Source organism: Nannospalax galili, unplaced genomic scaffold (assembly GCF_000622305.1).
Source record: "Nannospalax galili isolate Female #2095 unplaced genomic scaffold, S.galili_v1.0 scaffold734, whole genome shotgun sequence".
NCBI lineage: Eukaryota > Metazoa > Chordata > Mammalia > Rodentia > Spalacidae > Nannospalax > Nannospalax galili.
Window position 1 is genome coordinate 4,152,707 of NW_008337073.1, and position 15,000 is coordinate 4,167,706.

At 39.8% G+C, this 15,000-nt stretch overlaps 1 protein-coding gene across 2 annotated transcripts in view; it reads left to right on the forward strand.

Moving 5' to 3' along the window:
- Fgd6 (FYVE, RhoGEF and PH domain containing 6) overlaps window positions 1-15,000 on the forward strand; it is a 132,171-nt gene that overhangs the window by 29,473 nt on the left and 87,698 nt on the right. The window lies entirely within an intron of this gene.

Sequence of the window (15,000 nt, forward strand, 5' to 3'; positions counted from 1 at the left end):
TCCTTTTCCTCCCTGATTCCTTTTCATTATCCTTGTTCCTGTAGTTATGTCTGGATACATAATCACTTATCAGGATTTGGTACTAGGAGCCACATATGAGGGAGAACATACATTGTTTTGTTTTGTTTTGTTTTTTTCTGAGTCTGTGTTACTTCACTTAGTATAAAAGTTTCTACTTCCATCCATTTACCTACAAATTTCATGATTTCATCTTTCTTTACTGCTGAGTAAAATTCCATCATATAAATGAACCACATTTTCATTATCCACTCTCAGTTGAGGGACAATTAGGTTGCTTCCATCTCTTAGCTATTGTGAAGAGAGCAGCAACAAACGTGCATGTACATGTGTCTCTGCAATAGGATGAGTTCTTTGGTATATGCCAAGGAGTGGTATAACTGGGTCAAATGGTAGGTTCATTTGTAGTTTTTTAAGAGTTCTCCACACTGCTTTCCATAGGGGTTGAACCAGTTTGCAGCCCCACCAGCAGTGGATGAGCGTTCCCCTTTCCCCACATCCTCTCCAACATTTAGTATCATTTGTTTTCTTGATCTTAGCCAGTCTGACTGGGGTAAGGTGAAATCTTATGTGTATCTGTCTTTATTAGTTTATAGTGAGGACCTGACGTATTGTGGAATTGGTACAACAACAACAACAACACTCTGTTCATCCAACCCTATCAGTCCTCTTCCCTAGAACTGCAGAAAGAAATATTTAGGTCTAAAGTCCCACACCAGTTATAAGCAGTTCTTAACATTTTCTTAAGTAACAGACTTCAATATATTACTGGGTACTATTCAGAAAATGCAGAGATTGAAAAAATCCATTTTAAGTAAAAGAACTGTCCCTGTGTCTTACATGTGGCGAGAGTAAGAGTGAAGGAAAAAATCTACACAATGTGTAGACAGCTTTGGAGGTAACAAAAGTTTAACCAAGATGTCCTAGTACTAGAGAGACTTTGTGAAATTTTTATATATATGAGGAAGAATCACTTAACTACAATAAATTATGTATCTCAGTATTTGAACCTGGTAGCTACTGCCAAAATAGATGCTTTAATCATTTTTTTTTAATTTATGTGTATGAGAGTATTACCTGCATGTGTGTAAATACACCCATGTTGTGCAGTACCCATGGAGGTCAGAGTGGACATCGAATTCCACTGGAACTGGAGTTACAACCAGTTGTTAGCTGTCATGTGGGTGCTGGGAATTGAATCCAGATCCTTTGTAAGAGCAGCCAGTGCTCTTACCCACTGAGTCATCTCTCTAGCCCCCAAAATATATGATTCCTTTTGTTGTATCTGTACAACATATGGATGTGACTTAAACCCAGTTTTTTGAACTCCATCATGAACTAACCCAACTATCCATATGGGAAATATGTAAGAGTATTATGTGAGAGAGCTACAGATTTTAGAAGTGCTAACTTCTATTTTTATTTCACTGTAAAACAGATAAAATGTTGTGTCTTCACTATTTTTTCAATGTTTTATTATTTTTATTTATGTGTATGAATATATTGCTTGTATGTGTATAAGTGCATCCATGTCACGCAGTGCCCACAGAGGCTGGAAGACAGCATCAGATCCCCTGAAACTGGAGTTTTGGACAGATGTTGGCCGCCATGTGGGTGTTGGGAATTGAACCTGGGTTCTCTGCAAGAGCAGTCAGTGCTCTTAACCACTATGCCATCTCTTCAGTCCCTCCTGTCCATCTCTCCAGCCCCTATTTTAATTTTTATATTTTATGTATATGAGTGTTTTACCTGAATATATATAAGTATATATGTGTTGTGCAATGCCCATGGAAGCCAGAAGAGGGTATTGAGTCCCCTGGAACTGGAGTTTCAAAGGGTTATTAGCCACCATGTGGCTGTTGGGAACCAAACCAATGTATAAGCAACCAATGCTCTTAACCACTGAGACATCTCTCTAACCCAGTTTGGCATATTTTTGTCTGAAGTGGCTGCTGGTTAAGTGTTAATTCTTTCATATAGTAATAAGTGAAAATGAAATCTTAGACTTTTTTTGTATGTTACTTTATTGGATTGATTTCCTGATAGTAATTCTAAGTCAGGAAGGTGTTATGGCACAATGCAGGAATGTCACAAATTCAAGTCCAATCTGTAATACATAGCAAGACTCTGTCTTAGAAACAAACTAAACAGGAAGTAATCCTAAACATTCTTAATTCTTATTGAACCTTCACCCTATTAAAAAGCAAAAAGTGGGGCTGGAGAGGCGGTTCAGTGGTTAAGAGCACTGACTGCTCTTGCAGAGGACCAGGTTTGATTCCTAGCACCCATATGGTGGCTAACAACTGTCCTTTACTCCAGTTCCAGGGGATCTGATGCCTTCTTTTGACCTCTGTGGGCATTGCATGACACAAGTACATTTACCCACATGCAGGCAATACACTCATACACATTAAAAAATATTTTTAAAAATAAATAAAAAGATAAAAAGCAAAACATGCTTTTGTAAACTCCTCTGTACTCTGCAGATGAACGTCTTCTCTGCATACTCGCGGAATTCTTGTCTTCATAAGTGATTGTACTGGCCACTCTGCTAAAACCCTGCTGGGTGGATTCTGTAAGTCAGTTCTGTGAACACTGGTGTAGGGTTTGTACATGCCTCTACTTATTACCTGATGCTCTGGGTAAAAACATCCCTTCGAGGAATGTACAAGGCATTTATTATTTCCTCCTAGGCTAAGATTAAAAAATAAAAAGTACCTGGGTGATTAAGAGAGTTCCTTTAGAGACCATCTAGAGTCAGTATACTGAAAAATGATTGCCATGGTACACATATCAGCATGGTCTGATTATTGTTTTTATTTGCATTTATGAGGAAGATCAGATGGGAACATCTGTCTCCAACTCATCTTTTGCCCTGCTTTTGACTTTTTCTTCCCAAATATTAAAAAAGAAAGTGTTGTTTCTAAGAAATGATTAAAATAACTGAGATTTGTAAACTTGGGTGGGGCGAATGGGAATTTTTAACCATTATCAATTTTATTATAAAAGTTTTATAGAATTACTTTATAATATACATTGAAGCTAAATTTTCTCTTCATTCCTCTCCTACTGGAGAAAGAAGTTTTGTTTTTTCATTATTTTTGTTTTGATTGGTTGTTTTTATTCTTAATGTGGAAAGTTTTAGCATAAATGGAAAGTTTAGGAGGGGTCAAACATTGTCCTAGGAGTCTATTGTTTGAGGAATACAGAAAGACAGGCTGACTTTGCAGTTTGGTCAGGATGGGAGTCCTGTCTTCCTCCTCCGAAGTCTGTGCCCAACTCAAAGCCTGACCTCCCAGCAACTTTGTAACTGGGGAGGCACCACGTGTCATGTGCACAGACGGGTGGTAACAGGTCCTTCTGCTGCTGCTTGTTTCTTTCCTCCTGTGTTCTGGTTTGTTAATGTGCTCTTCACTCAGCTCTCTTGTGCCTTTAGTTCCCGGTTTATAGCAGGTGATCATTCTAATATTCTTTCCACTTCAGTGCAGTATGAGATGCTGTACTTTCTGAACTGAAGTTCACTTTACCAGAGAAATCGGCACTTCCTCTGCATATGTGACATGTGCTTGTTAGTGTCAGTTATAGGCCCTTTTCTGCTTTTGTCACTTCTCAAGGTGGTTCTTAGTAACAGAAGAGAGACTGAAAATGTGCTTGACAAGCAGTGGAATACCTCTCAGTGAATCAGTATTTTATGTAGATGACTAAAATTCATTAGAAATAGGAGTCAGTATAGTTGAGAATTTCGGAATATTACTGTACCAGCAGTAAGCAACAACAACATTAAACATGGAAACCCTTGAGTTACATGCTGCAAAGTCGGAGCTCACATAACTTCAGTGTAGGAAAGAGCTCTTTACTCAGACGTTTAATTAAGCTGCTGGTGAACTGTTTCATATGACTGATAATAGAGAAGCTTCCCTCTAAAGTAATGTGTATATGGTTCTAGATTTTAAATGTCTGTAGCAATCTTTTTTTTTTTCTTAATGTTATAGAAAATGCTATATAGGAGAGGAAAAAAAGGTAAACTAGCTCCTTTATGTAAAAAGCATTTTTTGTGAGTTACTTTTGCTAATTCATTTAACTCATAGAGCCTTGTTAGGTAGGCACTATTCTTCTCTTCATTTTATGAAAATGAAGGCATAGAGAAAACTGAGGCATAGATAGGTTAAAGACTTATTAATTCCATTAAACCAGTAACTACAGAGCTAAGATTCAAATACAAGGAGTGTTGGTCCAGAGCAGATACAGCTGTACTACAGGTCAGCAAACTTTTTCCTTAAAGTGCCAAATGAGAAACATTTTATATTTTGCAGGCCATAACTTTTTTCTTGTAACTGTCCAACTTTACTAATGCAGTGCAAAAGCAGCCACAGACAGTACACACCCACAAAAAAATGAGCATGTCTGTGTTTCAAGAAAACTTTATTTGTGGGCACATTCCTTTGGTAACTTGAACTTCATTTTGAAATAGAGAGCAAAGTGCCATTTCCTAGGTTGCTTTCTGTTGCCGTAATAAAACACTGACCAAGACAATCTTGAGGAGGAAAGAATCTATTTTACCTTAAAACTCCCAGGTCACAATCCATCACTGAGGAAAGTCAGGGCAGAAACTTGGAGGGGGGAACTGAAGCAGAGACTGTGGAAAAAAGCTGCTTACTGACTTGCTTCCCCCTGGTTTTCTCAGCTACCTTTCTTATTATTTTTTTTTTCTATTACCTTTATTTTATGTGTATGAGTGTATTGCCTGCATGTAAGTGAGTGTACCTGTGTCGTGCAATGCTGCAGAGGTCAGAAGAGGGCTTCAGATTCCTCTAGAGCTGGAGTTAAGGATGGTTCACAGCTGCCATGTGGGTGCTGGGAATCGAACTCGGGTCCTCTGCAAGAGCAGTCAGTGCTCTTAACTGCTGAGCCATCTCTCCAGCCCCAATCAGCTACCTTTCTTATGCAGCCCAGGCCCACCTGCCTAAGGACGGCACCACCCACAGTGGGCTAAGGCCCTCCCACAGCAATTAACAATCAAGAAAATGCCCCCACAAACATGCCCACAGACCAGTGTGATGGAGGAAATTTTTTGATTTCCCAGGTGCCTCTATTTGTATGAAGTTGACAAATAGTTGCATAGTGGTCTTACTTCCTTACTAAATACAGATTTTCATACTGCACTAAAAGTGAAACGAGCCTAATAGACTGCATTTCAAAATTAAAAGTTTTATACTGAATAGAATTTTCACATTAAAAAATACTTTTTTTCCCACTTCTTAAAAAGATAAAAACCATTCTCAGCAAGCCATACGTAGTGGTGCACCCTTGTAATCCCAGCATTTGAGAAACTCAAGCAGGATTGCAAGTTTGAGGTCTGCCCAAGTTACATATTAACACTCTATATCAGGAAAGAAACAAAGTTTTTACTTTGTAGGCATTATAAACATAAACAGCATGGTAGACATACCTAATTGTACTATACTGAATGTGTGTTGAGATATTGGGATTAAGTTTAATGCATCCTGTAATATCAGGTATTGCACCAAGTTCTGGACTTAGCAGGGGGACAGGAACAAATCTAGGACCTTACCATCTACCTGCTGAGCCCTGGTGTTCTTCCTCTGCTCATGCTTGTGTTGTTTTCATTTTGTTTTAACTTTTAAAAAAAAATTATTTAGTTTATGTGAGTGTTTTGCCTGCATGTGTGTTGTATGTAAGTGTACCCATGTAATGCAGTGTCTGCTAAGACCAGATGGCAGCATTGGAGCCCCTGGAACTGGAGTTACAGACAGTTGTTAGCTGCTGTGTGGGTGCTGGGAACTGAACCTGGGTCCTCTGCAAGAGCAGCCAGTGTTCTTAACTTCTGAGCCAGCTCTTCAGCCCTTAATCTCTTTGGTTGGGAGGGAGCCTGAACCTTTAACGGCTGCCCCAGCTTTCCAGCCCAGCAGCCCTTAATTTTTATTTCTTATCTATTGCATATTATAGAAATGCTTACATTACTTCATTTAGCCTTAATAGCAGATGGTTTTCTATCAGTTTTATAGTTGAAAAGAGTCTTTAATTAAGGAGCTTAAATCACTAGCCGGTTACATATAGCTAGGTGAGAGGTGGAGCCTAACTTCAAATCCAGGCCTGTCCTGAGTTAAAGCAAGTGCTTTTCTTTTCTATTGAGGATAGCTTTTCTTTTGCTCCAAGAAATGTATAAAGCTACAAAGAAATGTTCGTGATCCTTAAAAAGGCATGGACCACCACGCCCAGCTTGTGATCCTTTTAAAAGTGAATCTGATGTCCAGGTGTGGTGGTGCACACCTTTAATCCCAGCACTCAGAGGCAGAAGGAGACAGATCTCTGTAAATTCAAGGCCAGCCTGGTCTACATGGTGAGTTCCAGGTGAGCTGGGGCTACAGGGAGACCCTGTTTTTTGTTTTTTTTAAAGTAACTTTGTATATCTCATTCCTTAAATACTATGTTTATTTTTACTTGCCTTCCATTTTCCCTGACTCTAGTTTTCGAAGATGTTATCATGATTTAATAGAAATGTTATGATTTTTCTTAGTTTCCTAAAGGAGCTAAAAATAAACAGAGTTAGTCAACAGTGTAGCTAATGGAAGGGTACACTGGATTAAAGGATTAAAAGTCAGGTGTAATGGTGCATTCCTGTAATCCCTGTACTCAGGGAAGTGAGGTTGGAGTATTATGAGTTTGAGGCCAGCCTGGGCTATGCAAAACCCTGCCTTAACCAAATAAACAAGAGTAGAGGAAGAAGAGCTGGGCTTTATCTCATAGTACAGTATTTACCTGAATGGATGAGGCCCTGGGTTCTGTCTTCAATACTGCATAAAGAAAAAAAGAATGGTGGGAAAAAATGTCCACTACAGCCTCCTGGTTTTGAGAAAATGGGCCTATATCCCAGAGTTCTCTGAGAAAGAAGGTTCTGCCTGGGTCTTTGGGGTTATTGGTTCATAACTGGTCTAGGGAAGACATTTAAGAGAGGTCTTTTATGGCTTACACATAAGGAAGAGAAATGGTAACTGGAATTGTTGAGTAAGGAAGTAGACTGAATTTATTCACGAATAACAATTTAACTTCTCCCTCACTGGCTCCTTACTGGTTCCCAAGTAGCCTACTGTCTTTTTCCCAGAGGGGAGTCCTAGTTAGAGTTGTGGTTCCTTTTAGAAAGTGAGACACTTTAGTAGATCTGGATAAAACTAGACCTGGGAGTGAAAGCAGACATCCTTTGGGTTTAACTACTGGTTTCCTTTTTAATTCCCTAGTATTTTATTATAGTGAGGACTGGGTTTGATGTAACAGTTTACATTCTGTAACATGGAACATGCTACATTTCGATAATGTTGCCTTAATGCCCTTAGCTCAAATATTGCTTGAGTTATGAATTTATTAAGATGTATTGAAAAAATATAATTAGGCATATTCAAAGCCAACTTTCTTTCTTTTCTTTTTTAATTCAAAGCCAACTTTAGATAACCCTCAATGTGGTTGCTCAGGGTAATTCTTTTAGAAACCACCAGTGTGCCTGCTTTGCACCTCAGGATCCTAGAGAATGTAGATTCCTTTCCTTTCCTGGTTATTTTAATTACATCCTTTCTATTAGTGAGGGAGTGATTCCTGTCCTACAGTTATGGCCGTGGCTGAACATACAAAGCTCAGCACTGACCAAAGATCATCAGTTTATCAGTCACATATTCACAGCTAGAAAGGGAAGACGCCAGATGCCATACAGCACTACATGAGGATTACACAGGAACAGAATGAATCACCAGGGCTGTGGGAGGCAGACTTTGTGTATCAAGAAGGTGGGGTGTCCCCTGGTTCCTACAGGAGGATGTGATTGGCTTGGTAGAGTAATTCTTTGGACTGACAGGGAACTAAAATCTGAGTAGTTTAGAGGAGAACTTGGGGTTAGCGTCTCAGGGTTTATCTGACTTTCCCCAGATATCAAGACAGACATAATATTGGACTTTTATTTTTGACCTTATACTACTCCAGTTTAAGGTATAATCAAGGGTCTAGCATATAGTCATATTTTCTGAAAATCTCACCACCTTCTCAGTGGCTTTTAGGATTATGATTACATGACATTGGAGGAAGCAGTGTGGCATGTACAGCTGACACAGGACACTTAGTCACTCTGTTGGAGAAGCTACCCATAGGGGAAGCTTTGATTACCACTCAGTCTCACCTATTGGCCTGACTCCCTGGCTGGACTCCTTCCTGACTATTAGAACTTGGTAAAGCTGCAGGAGAGTTTGGAGTCCCAGTTCCCATGGTGGGTGAACAGTTGTCTGCCTTGGCCACTTGCCAGGCAGTCACTGTTAGCAGCAGCCACCTCTCTCATTTCTCATCTCACAGAAATCACCCCATACTTTCCCCAAGTACTCCCTGTCCAGGTCACCCTCTGTATCATTTGCAGCTCACCTTCAAGCCTTTGTTCACAGTGTCCTCCATTCTGGATGCCTTTGCTCCTCTGATTTGCTGGAGTCACTTCTCAAGTGCAGTCTTTTCACATCTCCCTGACTGCAGTATTGCCTGCACATACAATGCTCGCTTTTCTGGCTCTGTAACGTTTACATGCAGTATCTCCCTCTTTCTTCCCTCCCTTCCTTTTCTTTTGTTCTTTGTTTCTTCCCTTTCTTCCTCTTCTGCTTTTCTTCTGAGGGATTGCAGGGTATGCTGGTTTGGTGCCAAAGGTGGACCCCAGGGCCCCAGACATGCTTGGTCAACTACATGCCCAGTCCTTATTTTGTTTTTAGATTGTGTTCCCTGTTACTACGGTTATCCTAAATCCCTTTTCTTTATCTATTTAAGAAAGCCACACTCAGTAAGAAAATAAAGAGAAGCAATATTATAATTGATAATTTGAACATTGTAACTAATTCTAGTAAATTATCTTTATTTAGCCTCCAACATGATGATGTATAACAGGCCCTCAAATAATGTAGAAATAAATGACATAGCTGTTCTATTTATTTTAAGTACTATATAATATAATTGTAAAAGATATGTATATGTGTAAAAAGGTGTGCATGGGTGTGCAAATGGGAAGTGCTTTTCTGTGGCCTTCTCAACCTCATTATTCATTTCTAGTGACCTTTATTTATTCTGGCACTAAATTAAACATCATCATATGATGGGAAAAAGTTTGCATTTTTCAGTAAAAGAAACATTTTGGTACAGTAATAAGACTGGATTGGAAACCTTCTACATTTTATTGAAGGCAGTTTTAAGATCAATGAAATGTTTTTCTGTTTGTATTAAAAAGATTTCAGTACACTTTTCTGGAAGTTTATTTTAAGGAATCATTATTCAAAGCCTTTCAAATTCTAAGACAGCAAAATTGTTGATATGCAGTAATCATTTTAGCCAGTACCTGTTTTTGTATAGATTTCTATAGCAGTTTATTCATTCTTAGCTAGGACCAGTTCAGCCTTGACCTGGCTGCCACCCACCTAAACTGCGGGTGGGAATCAAGAATATATATTGGACTTGTGCTCAACCTTGTGTTCCTCTTCAGTATCTCCTGAGAGAACCAGGCACTCTGGAGGACACTGTCATCTGTGCTTGTAGGCCAGTGAGCTCTGATAAGCCAGAGCACCATGGGAGACATAGGAGTCATACCATGCCTTCACATGAGTCTGTTCACATTGGCATAGTCCACAAATTTTATGGTTACTCTTTGACCCCAGGAGATTGTTAAACTGTCCCTTCACTAAGCTGTTTTTCTTTTTAAAGCCATCAATTGGCTATATTATCCCTTCCTGTACGTTATCTAAGGACTTGTGCCAATAGTTCTCCAAACAAACCCCCTAAAGACTAAGGGAAAGTTACAATTTGTATATCTTTGCATCCTAAGAGTTAAGATATTTTTGTTGCTTTTTTGTTGTTGTTGTCGTTCCTTTGTTTTTGTGTTTGTTTTGTTTTGCTTTGCTTTGTTTAAAAGATGGTCTCTTGTATCCATGCTGGCCTTCAAATCTCTGTATAGCTGAGGAAGACCTTGAACTCTTGACCTAATCTCCCTGCCTTTCCCTTACAAGTGTAGGGACCAGAGATGTGCACCACCATGCTGGCTTAAAAGATTTTTTTTAAGGCTACTGTGAAAATATGCCGACCTCTAAGCCTAGAGACTAGGTGGAAGAAAAACAAGGGGTAAGAACAGGGCAAGAATGTCTTACTTTTAAAATTCTCATCACCCTGGGAAGGAAATAAGCTATTCCTAAAGAGGCTGCAGACACAGTGTGGTAGCACCATGTCCACTGAAGCTAAGTATTTTTGTATGGCTTCTTTTTCTCAAGCTTTACAAATGAGCTTGCTATTTATTTTTTATTTGTGGTTGGTGGGCAGCGCTCATGCCACAGGGGCTCGTGTGGAGGTCAGAGGGGACAGCTTTTAGGAGTTGGTTCTGTCCATCACATGGGTCCTAAGGAACTCAGGTCCTCAGGCTTGGTGGCTAGTACCATTACTTGAGAGCCATTTCACCTATCCAGCTTGCTTGTTTTAAAGACTTTGTTGCTAACACCTAGAATTTATGAACCAAACATAAAACACTAATTGTTGTGTATTTTATGTTTTTCATTCATGCTTTCTTTCTTTCTTTGAGGTTAAAAAAATTCCTACTATGCTATTCCTTAAGTTTTTATGAGTTTTTTTTTTAAGTCTATATTAATCAGATTTTAGCTTAAAAAGGTTAATGCACTGGTTACATATGCTACAGATTTTTTTTTTAAACTGAGAGCAAAATAGTGAAATTGTTAGTTTGTATTTATACTTTACTTGATGTAGAATCTTCCTAGTCTTCCAGGTTATCTTGGAACGGACAGTCCTCCTGCCTCAGCTTCCCAAGTGCTGGTATTATGGATGTGTTCCACCATACCAGGTGGATGAAATCATTACTTTTTAAAGTGAAGTTTCCAGTTGTATGTGATAGTGCATACCTATATCCCTGCTCTCTAGAGGTTGAGACAGGAGCATCACAAGTTTGAGGCCAGTCTGGGGATATATAGTAAGGCCCTGTCTCAAAAAGAAGAAAAGAGGGAAGGGGAAGGAGAAAGGAAAGGCCAAAGCAGTTATGGGGAAGATCTGCTAGTGATCCTGCTTACCGTACAGCAGAGGAGTCATATCTGAACCTGGGTCCTCTGCAAGAGCAGCAAATGATCTTAACCACTGGGCCGACTCTCCAACCCCAGTTTTTTTTTTATGTTTGTTCAGGTCAGATAAAGGTGCCTCTAACTCTGTTACCTCTTGGCTTTTATGTTGCCACATAGACTCTGCACATACTATCCTGCGTGTGGAAAACCTAAAAAATGAGACATGAGTATGTAGCTCCTAGGTCTACTGGATGATGAAATGACCCTCCATACCTATTTTGTAGGTTGTGCCTAAAGGAATCCGAGCACCTTCCTACTCATTTTAGGGAAATTCCAGATATACTAGAAAACTCAAAGAGGATTAAAGGTCAGCCAGGTGACGTGGTGCATGCCTGTAGTCCGAGCACTTGGGGGGCAGAGGCAGGCGAATCTGTGAGTTCAAGGCCAGTCTGATCTACATAGTGAATTCCAAGCCAGCTGGGGTACAGGGAGACCCTGTTTCAAAAAAGACCAAAAGAACCCTGCCCCTCCCCCCCAAAAAAAGGTCTTTGGGGCTAGAGCTGTAGCTCAGCAATAGCCCTTGCTTAGCATTCACAAAGCCCTGGGCCCTGTCCCCTGCACCACAAAGAAAAACAAATTTTAAAAACCAAAAATATGAAGGAAAGAGGTTCTTAATTTTTGTTGTTTATTTGATCTATGGTTTCCCTGTGACCCTGACTTCAAAGTTTTAGAATGGAATTGAGGTAACAGAGTTTTCTGGTGATATTACAGATTAGTTTTATACTGTTAGCTTATAATAACTGATTAGCTAATCATTAAAAATGTATTGCTTCAGAGGGCAGAGGCAGGCAGATCTCTGTGAGATTAAGGTCAGCTTGGTTTATATAATGAGTTCCAGGCCTGCTGGGCTACGGGGAGACCCTGTCTCAAACAAAACAAAACAACAAATTATTGCTAAGTTTTTCTTGTAATGTTCATCCTTAAAGACTTTTATTCGTGTTTTCCCACTGTGATAAATATGAAAACAGCTAGAGGAAACAGACAGTCATGAAGTCATAATGAGACAGCAGTTGAAAAGAATTACAGCCAACATCCTGAGGACAAGCAGGTTCTGCCCAATTAGGGTCAGGTGTAGAAGGCAGAAGAAAAAGAGCACAGAAATTCAGATTTACCTGTTGTGACTTGATAATGAGCCAGAAACTTCTGAAGGTAAAGGTACTGGACAGACCATCAGTTAGTTGGAATGTTCCTTGATTAGTCCTCTGCTTCCTTTCCCTCTGCTGTCCTGTCTTTCTCCCTCCCTTGCTGGGATATTTTATTCAGTAGAAATGCACAGGGGTGTTTTGTGATGATCTCTGGCAACTATGAGGTCTGGCTCAGCACTGCATGTTTTATGTTTCTAAAATGTGGAGGAAGTAGATTAAATATTTTCTAAAAGATCATTCCTTTTTAAAGATGACTCTTAGTGTGATATTTTTACATAAAATTTTCTGTACTTTTTCAGTGGAAGATGTTTTGTCCATATATAGAATTTAGCACATTGAAAAAAATAAGTAATTTTAAGTGATGGCATTGACTAGTCATCACACCAATGTATAGACCTTGGCTCTTGGACTTGAACAGAAGGTTGTCAGTAGGAATTATCTTCTGGCTTCTGTTTCTCTTGGTCTCTAGAAATCGATCTTCCAGAAGCCAATCTGACTTGGAAAGGATAGCCCAGTGAGGTAGAGCTGTGGCTTTGTTCTGGTTTTCTTGAAGCCCACTTTCCTTTTACGTGGACCGTTAGAATCAGAACTAAATAGGCAGGAAGATGAGGAGGAAACACAATGTCCTGTTCTTTTAACCTGCAAAGCAGTGTTGGTGTGTTATTTTCCTGGCAGTGGGAAGGAAATAAAAAGAATAGAAGAGCTCCAGACTACAGGGTTGGCATCAGCGAGGAGCCTGTGTTTTGTTATCAGAAGTCTAAAATTATCTAGGCTGTGTTGGAAGCTTCTAACAGTTCTGTAGGAAAACAATGAGTGTGGGTCCTAGATGCCATCTTCCCTGATTATACTGCTGAGCTCATATCTTCCCTTTTAAATCAGGTCCCTTGTTACCAGTCTCTGTTTTGCTTACTGTTACTTGCTCTGCTGATAAAATGTACTCCAAAACCTTCTGTGAGTTTTGTTTTGCCTCTCATAGCAATCCTTCCCTCTTAATCCCTGATGTAGCCATCTTCCTTCAGACTGCTTCACCATTGAAAATGGTAAAAACTGCTTGCGGGCCTATTCCGTGTCAGGCAGTGTGCTGGGGATTCAGCTGAAAACATAGTTGCTTTGTGAGTACATGTGCATGAAGAGAACCAGTGCATAGCTAGTGGGTAAGATCATATAGGATCCAGAGGAGATGAATAGATGTGCAAGACATGAACAAAGACAATCAGGGAAGGTTTTTAGTCTGTAAGCAATCTTTGGAAGTAAAACTACTTGAAAAGTATTCTACTGTTTCATATCAGTATGTTTTGATCCTTATAGTTTTGTTTTCATTTTCTGTGGTGCTGGGGTTGACCCAGGGTCTCCTGCATGCTAGAAAAATACTCGGCCACCCAGCCATATGCTCAATCCTATCCATGACACCTAGCTTTTCCCTGTTCTTAAATAGTAACTTTTGTACTTTAATCCATTTTGGAGGATTATTTAGTTGCCGTTTTTGTGTTTTTACCTTGGAGACAGAGTTTTGTCATGTAGCCTAGATTGGTCTCAAACTCATGATCCTCTTTTATCAGTCTCTCAAAGTACTAGGATTACAGATGTATAATCACATCTGACTCTGATTTCTAAAGGATGTAACAACTCGTTACCATCTTAATAAAAGCCTTTTAAATGTTTGATCAAGAAATACCTTTCAGCTCTCTGTACAAAATAAAAACCCAGTTTCTTCACAGTGCCACACTACTAATCACCTAGAATTCTTAGGTCCCAAACAATCCACAGATGGGCTAATGGGGAAAGCCTTTTAGAGCAGAGCTTCTCACACATCACTGGGGTTTGTTACAACCCAGATTCTGATTCTGTAGATCAGGGTAGGGACTGAGATGTTTGCATTTCTAGGATGTTTCCGGATAATGCTAAAATGCTGCTCAGAAATTTAACTTACATTGAGATAACAAGGTTTTAGTGGATAAAAGAGATAAGGAACTAAGATGAAAACTGATAGGGCTGGGGATGTAACTCTGTGGGAGAGCCATTGCCATTGCCATTGCATTAAGACCCTTGGTCCCTAGCACAGATGAAACCCCCTTCCTTTCCCACAAAAAGTGAAGGTACATTTTCTTCTATCTGCATGAATGGGCTCCACAGTCTGTATCTTCTTCACTCTTATTTATGTTGCCAATATAAATCAACAGCTAATAACCCAGCTGGCTCTTGTCCCTGCTCCCACAGAAAGCTAATTTTGTAGTGATCTGACTGGAAACTTCAGCCTCTCCCTGCCAGGGCGTGAGTCTCAAGGCCACCTATGATAAGGTGAGCATCCACCTCTTTGAGTGATAAGGTTCCCTGAGGCCCTGGCCACTGAGTAATAGGAGGCAGAGGCTGGCAGATCTCTGTGAGTTCAAGGCCAGCCTGGTTTACACAGTGAGTTCCAGGACAACTGGGGCTACAGTGAGACCCTATCTCAAAAAGACAAAAAAAAAAAATATTTATTCTTTGTGAACTTCACACATACATACAATAAGATCGGAAGGCTCCAAAGTCCAAAATGCTCTAATGTGAAAGGATTTTCACCTTATTTGCCTCCCAAATCTCACCAGACCTAAATTCAATTACTAGAAAATCTCACTGAGCCACTGTGGTGGTGCATGCCTTAATCCCAGCACTCGGGAGGCAGAGGAAGGCGGATCTCTGTGAGTTCAAGGCCA